The 20,258-nt window shown below is 40.6% G+C and overlaps 1 protein-coding gene across 2 annotated transcripts in view; it reads left to right on the top strand.

Annotated features, from left to right (window-relative positions):
* The window catches only part of LOC146689891 (chemokine-like protein TAFA-2), a 102,986-nt gene that overhangs the window by 65,321 nt on the left and 17,407 nt on the right, over positions 1 to 20,258 (top strand). The window lies entirely within an intron of this gene.

The raw sequence follows: 20,258 nt of genomic DNA, 5'->3' as shown, positions 1-20,258 counted from the left end.
GATTTACAAAATTATGATGTATGTGGCAGCACAACCAACAGGACCAGGGAGAGAGAGAGCAAGCAAACGCTCTGGTGTGGTGTTTATTTTCAATATAAATCTGGTCTGCTCCACCATGTAGCAATGCTGTCATTACTGTGGTGCAAGCCAGACCAGGAGTGTCCGCTGCAGCAGCAGCACGAATAACTGGACTGACCATTAGTAACTGATGCAGTTATGCATCTTAATAACATCTAAGCAAATTGTTAAGTTTGGGTTTTTTGACAGTAAGTCTTGAATAGTGGCAACACTGTGCTTTAAATTGCTTTCATCAGTGCTGTATGTCCTGAAGCAACAGGGCCAGTGGATTCTCTACCTCGGCTCTCAAACACTGATGTTCTGTAGGTTGTGTCGGCATTTTAAGCTGTCCTTTATGTTGATGCTTTTATCCTCTGGTTGTAAAAATGGAGGTGTATGAAGAGATAACAGGGCAAAGGCCGTGTCAGGAAACATGTTGATTACCAGTCGAGTAAGTCAAAAGATTATCAGCAAGGAGTCTGGTTTGTGTCCCAGTTGGTAACTTTGTGTTTTTGCTCAGTGATCTGTTTTGCTTACGTCACTGGATTCGCTGCTCAGGTTCAAGCTCTGAAACTATTTGGTTGGGTTTAGAAACAGATTGCCACAGCATGTTTGGGTTAAAACATGCTGCTATACCACAGTGGAAAAATGGCAGTGTGTTTATACCAATAATGCCAAGGGACTCACTGCAAGTGCTTATATATCAGCGAGCTATGAGTGACCCATCTCACTATTGCTATAACCTGTACAAAGAACACAATGTGTGCATCAGTGAGACAGCGGTAGCTCAGACAAAACAGCAGCATTCGACTGGAGAAGCAATCCAAGACGTGACCGTTTACATTCAGGTCTTACTTAATGCTCCAAAATGCAACCTTTTGATCTTCACACCTGCTCGAGTCCCGGTGTCCTTGGAGGTTCAAGGCACAAAGTTTTTTGTTCTTACAGCTTACAGCTCTAATACAAGTAATGTGTTACTGTAATCCGATTACTTTTGTCAAGTAACGGGTAAAGTAAGGGATTACTTACTCAAGGTAATTAGATTACTGTTACTTTCCCGTAAGCACGCTGCGTTACTAAACGGTGATTTTGTTTGTGAGAGTGTCTCATGAGTCATGACTGTGACGTAAGCACGTGCGACGTCTGTGGTAACAGACGTGTGCAGATATGGAGTGTGGGAGAGAGTACAACCGTGAAGCGTTTAAAGCTTGGAAATACTCACATTACTTTGATTCTGTAAAAGTGACAAAAACATTAGCGTCCGCTGTGCACTCTGTGTGGGAGGAAAACTTCTTTCTAAAGTGAAAAATTAGACTTCAAATCTGAGCGAGCAGCGAGCACGCTGCCACGGGAATGTGACATTCACAGAGAAACCCCTGGATCCCCCCACTGACATGACCACTGTGGGCAAACCTCCACCCGCCCCACTCCTGCTAAACAGGTGACAACAGATTTAAGAGCGACAGGACTCAGAGCTGCTGAATCTTTGATTTATTTTATTTTCTGCTGTGTTTTACGTGCATCTGTTTGAAAGAGTGTGAACACAAAAAATATTTTTTTAAATATGCTAGAATATGCAGAAAATTGGTTTAAATGTTCAACAATTTCTTTAAGTCAAAGACTGTTGCATATGATTTAATTTTTGCATAAAGTTAAAAGATTAAAAATAATGAAACAGGTTTTAAAAACAGACTTTTTCCATTTGATTCAGTTTTATGATGGATTATACAGAAAAAATAGAATTGGGCTGAAAGGTCTATTTCTTTATTATGTATCCAGGTTGTGTATCATGTTTTAAAAAGTAACGAAGTAACTAATTCCTTTTGAAAATAACTAATCAGTAAAGTAACAGGATTACTTTTTTGGAGAAGTAATCAGTAACCAGGGGCGGAGCGTGGGGGTGGCTTACTGGGCTTAAGCCCGGGTTGTTTTGTCAGAAGCCCGGGGTCTTTTGGAGTGTAATTTTTTCATAGTTAGATGTCTGGCTGACAACTGTATAAAACAAAAAGTCCCCCTGATATTGGTATGATCCGAGCTCAGGCACTAAGCGACTGAGCGAGGGGGCGGGGCAGCTGCCGCCTGTGAGTGCGCTGTTGGAGAAACGGAGCCAGCCATACTAAGGAGAGCTTAAGTTTGACCAGGGCCCTATTTCAGGAAGCCGGTTTAGAAAACTCAGAGTGAAAAACGATACTCAGGGTTGAGTAACCCCGAACTGTCCAACTCGGAATATTCGGTTCCAGAAAGGCTGATAACAATTAGTTCAGTCAACGCGGAGTTGCTTTAACCCCAAGTTAAGCGCGCGCACGAGGATACATAAAGCCCTGATTAGTGGAGCACAGATTAAGCGAGTCACCATGGAGACGGAGGGAAAGAAGGCGCGGTCAATGTATTTTACAGCGCTTGAGGCCGAAATTCTGATGGCAGCATATGCCGATAACATGCAAATTTTGCGGAAAAAAAGTAACGCAGCCTCAGCTGCAAAAGAAAGAGAGCATGCATGGCAAAACATAGCCGACAGAGTCAATGCGTGAGTGTTAATTTAAACATTGATCTAGGGATTTCCACCCATTTAACACGTTATTTTATTATCCATCCATCCATCCATCCATCCATTCGCTTCCGCTTATCCTTTTCAGGGTCGCGGGGGGCGCTGGAGCCTATCCCAGCTGTCATAGGGCGAAAGGCGGGGTACAACCTGGACAGGTCGCCAGTCTGTCGCAGGGCTAACACATAGGGACAGACAACCATTCACACCTAGTGGCAATTTGAATTATCCAATTAACCTATCCCCACAAGCTGCATGTCTTTGGACGGTGGGAGGAAGCCGGAGTACCCGGAGAGAACCCACGCAAACACGGGGAGAACATGCAAACTCCACACAGAAAGACCCCGGCCTGATGGTGGAATTGAACTCAGGACCTTCTTGCTGTGCGGCAACAGTGCTAACCACCGTGCCACCATGCTGCCATTTTATTATATTATATTTTATTTTTTATTTTATACATTTTATGTTGTGATGTGATGTGAGCACAGGTGCAACCCAACAGGCCCCAAACGTTCCTGGCAGCAAGTAAAAATGAAATATAAAAATATAGTCCAAACAGGTGAGGTGTAATTGTATTATGAGCCATAGTGCTTGGTCTGTTTGTACTATATAAATCAATTGCAGTTAGATTCTACATTAATTTCCCCTCTGTAAGCACTTATTGAAATTATCTGAGCACATTACAAGTACATATTTGCTTACTCTGTATGCTCAAATGTGACCCGTTATAGCCAACAGAAAAAAAGCGGAGGCCCGAAAAACAGGTGGGGGTCCTCCACCACCACCACTCACAGAGGCTGAGCAGTTGGCTTCCACATTTGTGATAATGTTGGCAGCATCACATATGATCTTCACAGTGCAGAGAACACGAATTAGCATCCATTACTATAATGAAATAATTTGTTAGTTTGAAATGCTACGGGGAACTATGTACCTGTACATTGATGCTGTGGAAAGACTTCCTGTTCACATAGTCTCCTTCATTTACTGAAGGAGCAATGATTGGAATGTGAGTGCCATCTATACAGCCAATCACGCCTGGGAACCCTGAAAATAAATGTAAAATTTAAGTAGTAGTCCAAGTATCACCACATCATACATTACGTTTTGGTCACCCTGATACCTGCAATTTTGTGGCATCCCTCTTTGATAAATCTTGTGGGTCTATGACCGGGGAACACCACAGACGAGTGCAGGAGACGTTTCAGTGCAACTGTAACATTCCTGACTGCCCGACAGACGGTAGCCTTGGAAACGTGCTCAGCGTCACCAATATTATACAGAAAGCTCCCGTTTGCAAAAAACCGAAGTGCAATACAAATAATATGTAATGAACTGAGAGCATGTCCGCGATGTGTCACATGCGTAATATATGGCCTGAGGATGTTATTAAAATAAATTATAGATTGTGCTGAAAAACGGTAACGTTCGCACAGAAAATCATCAGGAAATGATAAAATGTCCGAACGCGCTCTAATCACTCTCTCCTGGCGGAGAGCTCTGCGGAGAATTTGGGCTTCAACATCTACTGGCTCTTCAAGGAAGGAGCACGCCATGTCCGACACTTCCTACAGTCAGGTTTCCGACAAAGAGGCGGAGACAGTCAGGGTTAGTTGAAGTAAACCTGCTAGGGGGCAGGTTAGCTTCACGGAGTGTGTCGTCATAGTAACTCACTCAGAATTAATCTAAACTCGCTTTGTGAAACCGACAACCCAGAGTTTTCGTTAACTCAGGGTTTACTTACTCAGAGTTTGCACTAAACCGGCTTCCTGAAATAGGGCCCAGGGGCCCGTTCTTCGTACCTCACTAAGTAGGTTAGCTGGATGAGATTGTTGACGATTTTGCGTGATCTTGGATCGTTCGGTTCCCCGAAGCTCATCCGGGACTTGCTGCCATAGCAACAGAGCCGTAAGCGTAAACCTGCTCGGGAGCAGGTTTACTTTATGTAAACAGGATTAGATCGCGGCCACGCAGGTATGTCCGCTTCATTTATACGAAAGCAACAGCGATATTCCACCACTGTTTCACCATAAATAATTAACATCAATGTAACTAAAGATAATGCAGCACCTGATCCTTCTATTGATGTCACACAGATACATACAGGTCATTTCCTAAAAAAGGGAAATGTACTATTAACATTCTATTACATGTATGTGATTATTACAGATGTAATTCATATTTCAGAGTAGTAATTGCAAATTACTTCGTGTAATCAAGATGAGAGACCACGGCTATAAAAGCGAAGGTGGATTTGGGAAGCGTGTCGCAGCCATGTCCTGTCCGTATACGCGAGCCACCCATTGCGGAAGGTGCAAGATTGATAAGGAGAGTCCTCAGAATTCAGCGTATATTGCGGGATAGACAGGATCCTTTAGCTCAGCGCGACAGTGTGCTCATAGAGAGATATCGATTTTCCCGTGAGGGTATTATTTACTTAACCAACTTGTTGACGAGGGGGTGCAGGACCACCACCTGTCTTTTTTTTGCTCTGCCCTTTTCTTGGTTGCTGTTATAAACAAACAGATTATTCCAGGGTCTCTTTCCAAGAGACGAAAAGCAATATAAGTGATAAATATTACCATTCTGTAGAATATTCTTATATTTCACTTTTACTTGTTCCCATGTTCTAGTGGGTCCTGTTGTGGCTCTAATGTGTAAGGGGATATAATATAACATAATATAATATAATGTAATATATTATTGGATAATATAGTGTAATATAATAAATCTACCCTACCGCCTACTGGTGTTGGCCAGAGGGGCCGATGGCGCGATATGGCAGCCTCGCTTCTGTCAGTCTGCCCCAGGGCAGCTGTGGCTACAACCGTAGCTGCCTCCACCAGTGTGTGAATGTGAGAGTGACTGAATAGTGGCATTGTAAAGCGCTTTGGGTGCCTTGAAAAGCGCTATATCAATCCACTCCATTATTATTGTTATTATTAAATTACTTACGAGTTTAATTTGTCAGCAACTTCCTGCCAGCCCTCTCTCCTTGCTTTTGCAGCCTTTGCAGTGTTCCCTTGCGTTCTGATTAAACTTTGAAACTCCTGAAATCCCTCACTCAAGAGTTCTTGCTCTGCTGCCGAAGAATACCGAGCGCGCTCCTTCGACATTTTCGCCGACCAATCAGAGGGTTGCCGATCAATGTTTCTACTATCGATGCGTAGCCCCTTTTACGACACCCAGTGATCTCACATTACTTCATCCAGCTGTACTAATCGTCAACAGCAGGTGTGTTCGGAGAACCGGATTAGCGAGCTCACGGTTAGCGCGATGGTTTGGTCTTGGATGTGTCATTTGATCTTGGATGTAGTAAGCGACGTACGAAGAACATATACACTAAGTTTGTTAATTAATAAGAAACTCCAGACAATTCCATTCTGAGCTCAAGAAGCTTCTGATAGGTTAGTAGAGTCCATGTGAGTAAATTGGTGGCACAGCTGTGGATGCATATAAGGCAAAACACAGAGCCTGTTTTTTTGAAATGGGAAAATTAAAAGATATCAACCAAAACACCAGGAAAAGAACTGTGGAGCTCCATAAGTGTGGCTCAAGTTTGAATACAATTTGGTGCCATTTGCAATTAAGAAATACAGACAGTTTCTCTCTTTACTCTTAAAGTTAACAAATATGTTTTTTATATTTATCTAAAAAATAAACATTTAGTCTGATTTGATCTTACAATTAAAAAAGTGTTTGTGTTTTGATCTGAAGAGTACATAAATATGTGGTTTCAACTGTATATTTGATGATTGTCAGCACAAAGAGGGAGAGAGGAGCAGAGAGGGAGATGGAGAATGAGGACAGAACAGAGATGAACAAGAGCAGGTGAGACACACATGTTAGTCAAATGGTTGTTTACCAAAAGTATCACAGTATCATAGGTCCTCATGTATCTCGTACCTAGTGTTTCTTTTTAGGTATACTATTTTTCAAATTCTACATTTATTAAGTTATGCAGGCTTGTTTGCACAACAAGGCTAAATAATTATATAAACTTTTCTCAATCTAAATATTGTACTTTGGTAGAATTAAAAAAATAAGTGTAGTGCAGGTCTATGATGATTTTTAGTGCTACGATCATCTAGTTCTGATTCTGGTTCTGTCTTGGTTAAGTCCTCAGTAGTCCTGATTTTGAACTCTTGTAGTCCTGTTTTAATTCCGGATCAGTTCTGGGTCTGGTTGAATTGGGGTTTAGTCTTCGTGTCTTGATACACCCCCGACTTTGTTCTGCCTTGCTGCTTAATTAAAAAACTAGTTTAAGGTGTCCTGCATATGTGATATATATTTTTCCCTATATGAAGTCATTCTTTTTTGAACAAAACTCAAAACAGAGCCTATTAATCTTTCAGTCATTTCTAACCCCCCCCCCCCAAAAAAAAAAAAAAAAATCCCACATGCATACTACCCTTTAGGGCTAAGCCCCGGGTGTCTCAAATGTCTGGCTCCGCCTCTGTCAGTAACTAATTACTTTTTTCAAGTAACTTGACCACACAATGAAAACGTCATTAGGGCTGATCCGCGGCACAGAACACTGTACAAGTCTTCTAGTTCTGGGCTTCCTCTCTTTTAACTGAAATATTAATATAAGAAACTAGCAGAATAACAAAGTCACTCATTTCATGTCCTTCTGGAGCAGGTTCAGCAAATGTCAGATCTGATGCAGAGACAGAGGTTTTTATTAGGTGTCTCAGTCACATCATGTGCTCTGTCTGATTAATCAAGTGGCCTAAAGAGGCTCAACATAATGCATCTCCCCATGCCAAGACATAAACAACTTTCCTCTCTCTATAAGTTTGGTTAGTGCCGTTCCATCCATTCACTCAGCTCTCTGGGAGCTACTGAGACCCGCGGAGGCTTGTGCGATTCTCCCAAAACAGAGTGACAAATGCAAAGCGGCACACAGAACAAATGCACTGAGGAGAGCTGCCACATAGGCTGCCACTTCTCATGCAAGATGTTACGAAAGGAATTTGTCACCATTCTGCATCACAAATAAAATTTCACAGTGGTAATTGGATTGAAACGGCTACTTTGGTGGTATGAGTCAAACTCGTCTCCCATTGCCTAATTAAAAGTGTTGTTGAGTCGTCACCAGTAAACCCACAGAGATCAATTATGGCAACTCAGCAACATTACAAGCAAAGACCAACCCACATGTTTCATCACTGGGAGTCCCACTGACAATGCACAGCCTCAGGTAATTGGTGGTATGCAGGCAGTTCTGCTGCCAGACAGGATGTCCATTCGTGAGCATGACAGAAATTGCACACACCTCTCTCCTCTTTGTCCACCAATTACACTGGGAGTGCAGCGCTTTGATGTGAGTGGCTTTGATTGGCAGCCATCCCCCATTCAAGGCGCTCATCATTTCAGCAGGAAGAAGATCAGAATAATCTCGCACGTGCTCCATTTCACCCGGATAGCCACCGCCGCCCACTAATTTCCCCTGAGTGTTATTTGTATCGCTGTAAACCTGTTATCATTTAAGAGATAAAATGATGCCAGAACATGTCCAATAGAGACATGTTCTGGCTTCTGGAAGAAGGAGGGACCTAAGCTCACTTGCTGGCAAGAGGGACAAATTTATTTCATTTCAACAAGATGAAAAACTATTTTAATAATGCACAGACATGAGGTTTTGCTTCTTTAGATAACCAGTTTGTGTCAGCAAAGACAGGATCATGGCTGCGCCATCAAACGTGCTGCTCTCTGACAGTTATGCAAATTTGGTTTATTTTCTGCTCTGATTTCTTAAAAAGAAGGTTTGCCTTTGCACTCTCCTGTCAAGCCAGCTTGCTACAGAGGAGTCTGTCCTTTACAACAGTGGATGTTTACAACACAAACTTAATAAGTGTCTCTGGTCACTCCGTTCACCTTTGTGCTTGTGCCTTATTGAGCAGAGATAGGAGTCAGACAGGATGGCTTGGATCTAAAGTCATGGGGACATCTGATTTATTTTAAATAGCATCTACAATAATCGACTGTACATTGATTCTAAATGCGTTGCTATTTGTTTTTCCTCCTGTGCCTTTTGTGTCTTCTGATAGTAAATGTAAATATGTGTATGCATCAAAACAACCACAGAACTTGCAGTGATGCATCTTACGTTAAATAAAGGAGGTGCTTTGTATAAGTCTGAAGGGAGCTGTTAAAACTTTCCTGTCTGCATGGTATATAGGAAGCTAAGCCAATGGTGTGTTAGCTTTATACCATGGAGATGGCTTCCTGGTTTGGTCCAGAGGTCATTTCTTTTAAATTAAATGAAAACAAAACAGGGGTTGTCATTTTGGTAATTTCGTTAATAATCACATTGACAGTGCTCTGGGCCCATTATCTTCCTATTGTAAGAAAAAAACCCTCGATGGTTCCTTCAAACTATGTGGGCAGGTGACAGCAGTAGTCCAATCCAGCCTTTTTCATTTAAGACAGCTAGCTAAGGTAAAGCCATACCTTCCAGCTAATGTCTTTGAACGTGTTATTCATCTTTTTATTACTTGCAGACTGGACTGCTGCAATTCTTTGTACTTTACTCTTTATCGTCTGCAGCTGGTCCAAAATGCAGCTGCTCGTCTGCTAACTGGCACTAAACAGTAAGATCATATTACCCCAGTTTTAGCATCTCTACACTGGCTTCCTTACAGGATCCAATTTAAACTCTTACTCCTTGTTTTTAAGGCACTTAACGGCCGAGCCCCTTCGTACCCGTCTGAGCTCCTATTTATTTATGCTCTAGAGAAAACCATGAGGTCCAGTTCAAAACTAATGTTATCCATTCCACGGACTAAACTGAAGTCTTGTGGCGACAGGTCCCAGAGCAATAGTCTAACCTTAAATATTAGATCTGCACAAACACTTGATCACATTTTTATGGTCACACTTTGACCAAGTATTTTGGTTTTAACAGCCTTAGTTGTTTTTTTTAGTTGTTTTCCTTTAGTTATTTTATTTATTTATTTATTTTTCTATATTTTACTGCATTATTCTACATTGTTAAGCACTTTGTGCAGCATGGACTATTTGGAAATGGGCTATATAAATAAACTTGACCTATTTCCTGCACCTTATCGACACTGTGACCCCAGGAAGTGAATGTAGTTGAAAGACAAATAGGGTCCAAATTCATGGGCTGCATCCTCCTGAGGCCGCATTTGTAGGCAGAGACTCCTCCGAATGCAGCCGACAAATGCGTTCTCCTTTTCCCCGAATTTGAAGGATGGGTCGGGTGTGTCATTTGTGGCCCACCATATCCCAGAATTCATAGCGTGGCCCAGCCAAACTCCAGTTTTTACTCTTCCTGGGTCACAAAATAAACTTTTAAGATATTTTCAGGTGAGAATGTAACGGTGTAAACTTCAAATATCTGCTCGATTTATCAAGACATCACATTTTTGCAAAAGTGCCCCGATGTTTTCGGTTTTATTTGTTCCTGAGTAAATTGGTTTTGCTGAGATTAAAGTTATAGTTTTCACACAGCTGAATAAATGTCAAATAGAAAACTGATTAAACAGAATTTACTCCAGTGTCCTGTTATATTTTCGATAGAAATGGGCAGATGGCCAAGTTTATGAAACTCTACCGAGACAGCTGTTGATGCAAAACTGAAGGCTAGACCGTCCCATTTCACAGCTGCTCACTTCCGGCCCACGTAGACTGCGAAGGTCTGGTCCTCAGGAGGATGCAGCCTATGATGTGGACGCCCCCATAGGCCTGGTCTCAGAGCTGAACCGGGCTAGCTAGGTTACGCTAACTTCCAGCCTCAGACAATCCAAGTTAACCAGTTCATGGAACAAACATGGAACTATTTGTTATAGCAGCGGTTGGTGAGGCGACTAAAGGACTGACCCCAAACAGCCACCAGTATTTGAAATATAATTCTTCTGTTATTTTTTCTTTCTTTTATTTGGCTTTTATTTATATCTTATGTAATTTTCTTTTTTGATTCCAATGTACAGCACTTTCTGTCAGCTGTGGTTGTTTTGCTTTATAAATAAAGGTGATTGATTGATTGATTGTTAGTACACTTCTGTGCACTACACTGTGCATATGCTACGCGAGTTATGTGGTGCATGAATTCCAACAGGTCAGTGTTTGTAACAATCACAGAGATGAGCTATCAAATGTAGGATACTGAAACTGGGCATTCAAGCAAAGTGAACTATGCAGGTAGACAAAAATGTCATGCAGGAAAAGAGCATCGAGGAACTGAAAAAAAGGGGCAGAACTGGAAGACTGCTAGGAACACCAGAAAGTGTGATGCTAAGCACTCAAAGATAATCTGGCCAGCATGAACACATTTATTTTAATTCTTTTAAAGTGAAGATTACACATGGACACAAAGTAAAGCCAAGCACATGTAATGTTGTTGCCTAAAAAAAAGACTCTCTTCTTGTTAGCTAGCTAGCTTGACAATGGAACTAGAATAGACACAAATCTTTCTACTACTTGGGTAAAACTAAATAACGGTCTTTCTGTTATGTGCGTTGCTAGACCACAGTCAGGGCTAAACATATCATGCTGTACAAGTTTTTTTACCTGTTACAAAGGCTGGACATGTCTCCTTGATACAAGATGTTTGCATAAATAGAAGATTTTGTGTGTTGTTATGTTGATATGTAGATACTAACAGTAATAGATGATATGATAAACGTGTAATGTTTGAAGCAAAGACTAAAATTATAAAATTTTGCAAAACCTTTAAGAAACAGCTCAAGAAAAACATTCCACATACCATGTGCCACTAAGCATTCACAGACTATAACCTTGATGTACTAAGGCTTGCTTTGTAAGAGCTGCTCTTCAATAAAGCTTAAAACCTAATCAATCAGTTATGTGAAAAACAACTGTAGGACTTGAAGAGTTTTTACCAGAAAAGCAGTAGGAAGGCATCTCTACCTAATTTTTATATTGCATTGCCATCTCGGCAAACAGTGCTTGTGGTCACCCAAGTGGGTTGTAGAGAGCTTAAATTCTGACCTTCAAATTGTGCTGGCCTTGAATTTCAGTGTCTACAATGGGAAACCACTTAGCAAGAATCAAAGCACACAGGTCGGTAAGTAGAACTCGAACCTGAGAGGAGTGAAATATTTCTGAAGGTTTATACTCAGTATTTTTAGACGTTAGCAGCACTCAGGTAGCACTGAGCTGGTACAGGTGAAGATTCAGTTTGCAGTATAGCATCTGAGGTGCCTTCTGTATGTACTACTGTAAATGTTACACTGAGGTATGACCTCCATGTCTGGCTTCCATTCTGTGTTGTATGCATCAAAGATTGTTGCTTGCTCTGCACCTTGCACTTTCTGCTCTTTGTAATAAAAAAGATTTATATGTTGGATAACAAGCATCCTGCCAAGAAAGGAAAACATTCCTTGCACCCTTGAGAGAGCAGTAACTAACACTCGGAGACACTATTGGACCCCCATATTAAACATAACAAACAAACCATATTCTCATTTGCATCGAGTTCAGTGTCCTGAATCAGATTTGCGAACATGGTTGCAAGATTGTGCCTCATGTGAAAAAACCCGTCATGTGTCGCTGCTCAAAACAGCTACGAATAAAGCAATAAATAGAACGACACTTCCTCTTCTCATTATGAAGGTTTGCAAAGGGGGAATCGCACTCGGTGAGCTCATTGTTAAAGGTGTTTTCTCTCTACGTGAGGCGGTGTTTCTGGCTGCACACAATGCAGCATATAGAGCAAAGCAATGATTGCATTATCATTCACAACAGCTTCATGAATGATACAGAGCAGGGATGCATTTGCAGTTTCTCCGTCTCCAGAGACCAATGTATAAAAGCTTCTTAAGCAAAGTAATTTCAGTCGTGCACAGAGAGGGAAAAAATGCCCATCCCTCCACACGGAAACAGCTTTGGTTCAAAGGATCGTCTTAAAGGAGCGAATGCTTGGGCAGCATCAAAAGTTGGGAGATGGAGTAGGAGATGATCTTGTGATCGAAAGACCTGACTGCTCCGCCACAAGCAGAGACTGTTAGCTGCTACCGTCACAGTGACAGATTGTTTTTGTATTTTGTAAAATCAGTGTGAGTGTGGGAATTCCCTTCAGCGTAATTATTCAGCATATAGAGCAGTTCGACAGGCGTGTCTTACGGTTTGAAATAGATGCAGTGAGACGGAGGATGTATAACCGTAGCAAACAAGGAAAATATTGGAAAAGTTTATTGTAGGTAAAGTTTTCCCTTCAGCGTGTTTTATGTTGCGAAATGGTGCGTTCTAACCCAGCGGTCCCCAACCTTTTTTGCGCTTGGACCGCTTTATGTCCGACAATATTTTTACGGACCGAACTTTAACATGTTGCGGATAAATACAACAAAATAAAACCAGTACCGGTACCAAAAAAGAACAATTATTCATAACACACGGGGAAAGACCCAGGGAAACAGAGTTAACGATAAAAATCCTGAAAACCATAAATTTCACACCCGAGCCTCAACTCTAGCGGCCCGGCACCAAACCGGTCCGTGGCCCGGGGATTGGGGACCACTGTTTTCCCCTAAACCTTTGATGCCTAAACTTGAACTTCAGCTGGTCATCTTGACTGCGTCTATGAGCCTAAATACATATAAAGCTGGAACGGAGTACCCGCTAAGGTTGCTGTTGATGCTCACATCACTAACAAGGCGATGTGTTTTATAGTGAAAGGGTCAGTCAGCAGCAAGAATATCGCTCCACATGCAAATTGGCTTCTTTCTTTGGTTGACCACGAGAACATTGCATGATGTCATGTGGATAAATCAATGCTCAAAGGACTGGACACAAATAGAGGATCTCTGAGTAAGGCTTCAAAGCAGTGATTTTCAGAGGTCAGCCCTATGAACATGTTTCATGTTACGCATTATAAAGACTAAGGGCCAAGAATCAGAAAAGACGAGTCATGGGTTACATTCCTACTCGTGACTGTACTGTGATCAGTAAGAGAAGGGTGCTTTGAAAAAGAAATGACATAAAGTTTAAAGGACAGAGATAAGGTAGAGGTGAAAGACTGAAGGAGAAAGAAATACACCAAAGAAAATGTCTTAGTTCATTTCAAACATTTGATCTTTTTTTTTTTTAATAATTCATTGGAGTATTAAATTAGAGCTTTTGGATATGGGATGTGTTTAAATTCATGTCACTTAGATGACACCTAATAAGAAACATGTTAGTCACTGGTACTGATCTACATCCTTTGAACAATCATCAGAGAATAGAAATGAATACCAAGAGGAAGGCTGTATATGAATAGCACATTATTAGGAGCCATTCAGAGGACAGCCTAACTGTATTTTATCTTAAGATGAAAAATCTACTAAGTGATACAGTTTAGGAAATTTAAATGTGTCAATTTTGACTATCACGTACAATTTTATGGTGCATTTAGAGCCTCGTATTCACTGTCAGCTGTGCAATTATTGATCAGTCTTACTGGCGTATACATACTATGGTGGGAGCAGCAGGGCAGAGAGCACATCTAGTTCTCACTGGGTTTCAGAGCTCAGAGTTGTGAGAGAATCATAAGAGAGCAACTATCAGCCTCTGGGCTTAAACACGCCAGATGTGAGGAATAATGTGTCATGCGACTCAGTTTTCGCAGTGGCATGCTGAGCATATTGTACCGAAGGTAAAAACGGTGAAGTGTTGGCTCATATGGATATCAGCAGACTCTCTGTATCATTTCCAGTCTGTGGATTCATCGAAGGAAGCGCGGAAATTTTGTTCTACAACACTGCAAATTTCACTGAGGAAATGCATTCAAGTTTACTATAAAACAATATACAGTCAAATGCATTTCTTTACATTGTGTATATATTTTTGTTATAAATTCTTGATGAACGTTTTTACTTACATTGTTCCTTATTATTCATAATTCTTTTTCTTTTTAGCTTCAGAGTTTTTGTACCAGGGGGTCGTGTTTACCCCCACAGGCACAATTCACTAGCTTTGCAAAGCAGCAGACTGCTCACTCTGCCTCTGGAAATTTCCAGCAGGGTTCATATTTCTGGCTTTCTCTCACTAATATAGTTGGGGGGATTTATTTTCCAAAATTCCCTTTGGCTGATATTTTTTTTTTTTTTGCTTTAAAATACTAAAATAAACCAAATCTTGTAAACCAAAATAACAATTGTGCTTCCCATCTTTACTGCACATAATCGTCTTGGTTTCCTGCAAGGTAATGTAAAATGCCAGAAGGCGTTTGTTTGTAACTGGATTTGCTCTGCATTAGATTATCCTCAAACACAAATGTAGTGAAATGGACTGGTACTAAACAGTCCGCTGGGGCAACATTACACATCTTTGTTAACAGTAACAGTGGTAGAAAGTTTGAAAAATGCTCTGTGGCATCCATAATATTACAAAATTGTATGATATGTAGATATTTCTGTGTTTTTTAAAACAGATTCTTCTTCCTCGTTATATTTTATGCAAAGGTGTAATTGTTGTGTTTTGTTTGGCAAGTAGGTAGTTTCATCATTTGCAGTTGTTTTTTTTGCCTGTTACGATCACATTGACAGTTCTACTTGCCCAGAGCGAGGCCTGTAATCCCAAAGGTGCTACGGAGGAAACAACCGGCTCTCAGTGCTGGAGCTGTTCCAGCGATTATCATGAGGAATGTGAGGTCCTTGGACAATAAGATGGACGAGCTTAGCGAGCTGATTAAGACCCAGAGGGAACACAGTGAGTGTGGTTTGATGTTTTTCATGGAGACACTCACGTTCCCCAGACTACAGTGTCACACTACCTGGCTTCGGGAGTTTTCGTGCAGACAGGGACGTTAATCTAAGAGAGAAGAGGAAATGTGGAGGGACTGCACTGTGTGGGGATGAAACCCAACGTAGTCCTGGATATTTTACCATAAAGAGATGTTTCTGTGGCCTGCATGTTGAGCTGTTAGCTGTCGATCACACATCCATCTTAGTTGCAGAGAGAAACAGAAACGCTGCTGCTATTTGAATTCAGTTTAAATCAAGATCATATTCGCATTCGTCCATCCGCTGCCACAGAGGTCATCAGAATGACTGTGGGTGTGGTGAATGACTATGGATCATAACCATCCTGCCCATCTGTAGTTATTATTTTATTAAGCTCCCTGGTGTAATATCTTTAGGTTTTGGTTTATAGAGCCGTTCAATTTATTTGAACCTTTCTGAGCTATTTTTGGTACAGTGTACAAATTTACAGGAGAAGCTGTCTTTTATAGCCTGTTCTGGTTATAACAAATGTACCTGGGTTGATTTTCTTTTAATTACCTGCTTCATTTTGTTAGGACGTGCATTATAGTTTGCTATAGCCGTGGTTGCATTGACAGGCAGGTCAAATGGGCTCTCAGCCGTCTGCTAGGTGTCATCTCAGCCACCTCATGCAGTGTTTGTTGTGTTTGTGCCTTTTGGGGAATTTTTTTCAATACAATTATCTGACAAATAATCTGGTTTGCTGTGTGGTTTACAGCCACATTAGCCCCTCCAGTTGGCCTATGTTCCATTTTTGAGTAAAATTGCATCTTATTTTTATGTTAATTAGCACATATTAGCAGGTACTATGTGTCTGTGGGATACTCCTGTTAAGAAAGTGAATGTTTCATATAATTAACAATTTTCACATCAGAAAAATTCATGTAAGAACATTTGCATAGGTTCAGTAATAATAATAATACTGTTTTTTATTTTTATCTGTACTTGTTCAGTTGATATTTTTCCATTTAGAAAATCACTGCTTTCCATTAAAAAAAAAAAAATAAAATAGTTCTTCTAATATGTAACTATAAATGTGGCTAAATATGGTTGTGGTGGAGGTGTGGTCAGCTGCAGGGGAGGAGTGGCGCAGTGAGCTCAAGGGGGCGGAGCCAAGGCTGGAGGGACAGGTGGAGATGATTTGCCTAATGAGGTTTTTCTCTTTTTATATAGTAAAGCCGGAGACCAGAGAGGGGGGGGGAGTGTGTGTGTGTGTGTGTGTGTGTGCGCGTGCGCGTGCGCGTGTGTGCAGACGACTAACTGGAAAGTTAGCGAACATGGTGCCGAACCATAAAAACGTGTGATGCTTCAATAAACAGTCCTCAAGTGTACATTGTGACGATGTGTTGGTTCGATCTTTACAGTGGTTAAATAATATACAGTAATTATAAGGTATTGTCTGAATTATAGACAATGCAGGCTCTTATCTATTGGTTCATCATTCTGGACACGATTTTTATTGTCTTGTCCTGTTTCTGAATTAGTTTCGCATCCCAGAACACAATCCAGCACCAGCCCCAGCTCGTTTGTAGTATTTCATGTTGGAAAAAATGAATATTTTCCACTTTGGCGATTGGAGTTGCAGTTGCTTTTATCAGTTCCCAGAGTCAGAACCAGACACGGAGAAGCTGCATTCAGCTTTTATGCTCCTTATATCTGGAACAAACTCCCAGAAAGCCTCAGATCAGCTGAAACACTCAGTTTATTTAAATCCAGGTTGAAGACTCACCTGTTCTCAGCTGCATTTGAATAAAGCACCAAATCCACACTTTTAAGCTTAAATTTCAAAACTTACATTTAACTACTGATTTTATCTACTGTTCTGATTTTATCTGTTTTGATTTCATATACTGTTGTTTGTTTGTTTGTTTGTTAATTAGTTAGTTAGTTTATTTGCTTGTTTTAATCAATTTTAAATCATGCTTTTTATTTGTTCTTGTTTCTAATGTCTCTGTAAAGCACTTTGAATCACCTTGTTGTTGAATTGTGCTATACAAATAAACTTGCCTTGCCTTGCCTTGCTGGAGAATCATCTCAATTCAACTAAAACACATCACAGATTTTTAACAGTCATTTTTTAAAAATATGTTGTTTATTCAAAATGTATCAACTGGTTAGATTTAGGCATTAAAAATGACTTCATTATGTTAAAAAAAAAAATCAGGGATTTGGTTGAAATGCAGTGATTTTCTTAGTTTATAGCTGTTTCTGGGTGACTACGTCACATTTTACTAAACTATAAGCATTAAAGTAGACAGTTTGGTGTGGTTTGGTCCAAAGCCTCCTCATTCTTGGTCTTACCTTGCTCGCCATAACTTAAAAAAACCTGGAAATATTCCTGCTGTTAGTATAACCTAACTTTATTTCTCTTTATGCTGTAATTGGAACATCAACATTCTCTTGCGTCTCTCACTTATCTCAATTCCAACAATGTGTCTGCTAGAGGCGGGCAGATTGATCAAGGTATTGATATCAAGGCTGGTATTGGTATCATATTGATACTAGTGTGACAGGATCAATACTTTGTTTCTGTTCCCCAAGTTCAGGATGTAGCCAAATGAATTATGTTAAATTATTGTTGTTGTTTGGAAATGAAAAATGTGCTACTCTCCCCTGCATACGCTGCCTTTAGAGGATAAGAGTCTGTGTCAGTATCACAGTATATACTTGGTATTTGACTGATACCAAAATATGCAGTATCACACACCACTAATGTCTTCACAGAAGAAGTACTACCTACTCTATAAGTAGTTATGAGTACTCACTCATAAATATTTATAGTTTCCAGCGTCCTTCTCAAAAAGGCTTGTCTAGTTTTTCATGCATGGCTGTTTTCATTTTTGCCATTTTTGGATAGAACCACAGTTGAGATGCAGACAGGACATATAGGACAAGAGAAAAGGCTACAACAAGCAACAAAAGTCCCCAGCCAGAGTCAGACTGGGGACGATGCAGTTACATGACATGCTTAGCCATCAGGGAGTCCCTGCATCCTGTTATTTAAATTTCATGGCATGATGCTGGTGCTATAAAATTTTGAAGGACGAATCTAAAAACATAACCGCGGCAGCAGCAGCTGTGGTGTATCCGGAGCCAGAGGGATCCTCTCTGTCAAAGCGGAGCACAGCAGGCTAAAAGATGGACTCTGTGTGAGGAGGACTGAATGATTCCTGAGTGAAATGCTTTTCTCTGTATCTGCTGGCAGTGTGCGCTGAGCAGGCATCCAAAAAGAACTCTAAATCCAGTCAGAAACACCATTGCTTCTCAGTATGTAGCTGCTGGCAGCACAAAGACCTAAAGCAGCTCAGCTTACTGTGTGTTTGTCTTTCATATCTTTTTTTCTTATTTGCAGTAAGCATCCCGCTACTTTTGGATGGCTACCTACCTGGTGATTTGAGAAAGGATGGTGAGGATAGAGCAGACACGCATAATCAAAAACAGGACGTCCCCTTGCTCTTCCTGTGTTGTTGTTTCTTTGCTTTTTGTATTTTAAGTATTGTGGGTTTTTTTGCCCGATGATAACATGTATAATATGTGTGAAATATTTGATCCTATCACTTTGTAGAGATTAGATAACCAAAAACATGGAGCAGCAAATATCAGAGCCTCAGTAAAAGTCATATTTTCTGAACTCAAATAAGATAACAGATGCTTTTGTGTTGTCAGATTTAATATCATTCGGTCTCAGAAAAGCAGCTGATTCTATCACCTTTAGAGCTGCTTGTTACAGCAGCCAAACTGTTGCTGTCCACAGACGTAACACGCTGAAGTGAAAATGAAATTAACCAGGCTTAGTTGAGTTGCTCGAGTACAGACTGTTAGGACCAGTTTCATGCAGTCGTTTCAGATTTACTGTTTACCGCAGCGGCAGCAGTGTGTATCTCAGCAGAAGGACACCTCATGAAAATGTCACATGCAATTAAAAGAGGATGGAGCAGCTCAGGCTCTAAATAATTCAGACAATAGAGCGTGATCTGGAAATTGGCTCCACATACTGCAGCGCTGCACTTTTGCCTTCACAGACCTGATTTTGTTTGTTTGTTTGTTTGTTTGCTTTTTGTTTCGACAGAATGCTGCTTGCTGGGATAAATCTAGAACAGCATCATACTTGAGTAATTCTTCATATACACAGTGCCATTTTCTATTTTTACATAGACATATTTACGATTATATTTATTGTGCAAATGATGCCAGAGGCTGACTGGTCACCATATTATCCTCTGTAAAGAGCTGGATTACAGTTTCAGCAATCAGACTTCAGAGCCAAGCTTAAGTAAGTAATGATCTTAAAGGGACTCTGACCATCAGGGCTATCTAAGGACTTTTCATGAAAACAAAACAAAGGCTATTTTTTTTAGTGTTTCATAATCATAACATATTGAGTGACTTTCCCACATGGAAAACTTCTCAGATATACACAATTATTATCAGTCATTTGTATGTATTACACGACATATGCCTCATGCTCTGTATAAAAGTGCAGCCTTCTGCATTTTACCTGTAAAAGATGATTTGATGATTCACGTACAAGTTGTGTAAAAAAGAAATTGAGCTGAAACTGACTGTTTTCATTGATATTGTTCACATTCAGCCTTAAAACAAAAGAAATCCTTTCTCTGTGACTTAGGGTTGGACATGCAACTGGCACACTATTCTGTGGGCTGATCATACTTAGAAGCTTTGTGGGTCCCGGTGAACTCAGAAGCGAGTATGGCAGATTGTTGTAGTCACGACACCTTTTGCATTAAAGCCAGCAGCCTTACAACCCACCAATCGAAAACAATACCCTTCTACCTTGCAAAATCAAGACAGGCCTGGCTTTGATGTCTTCCTTAGGCCCAGAAAGCGCTGCCTGCTTCTTGGACAAGTTCACAGACTAACAGGATGGCACTTTTTAAGTTTTTATTGTTAAAAGTATCCTCAGC

Source organism: Copadichromis virginalis, linkage group LG17, assembly GCF_057382275.1.
Source record: "Copadichromis virginalis isolate Kocher_CV1m ecotype Utaka linkage group LG17, C_Virginalis_male_GT1.1, whole genome shotgun sequence".
In the NCBI taxonomy this organism is placed as follows: domain Eukaryota; kingdom Metazoa; phylum Chordata; class Actinopteri; order Cichliformes; family Cichlidae; genus Copadichromis; species Copadichromis virginalis.
This window is presented reverse-complemented; position numbering and strand designations above follow the sequence as displayed.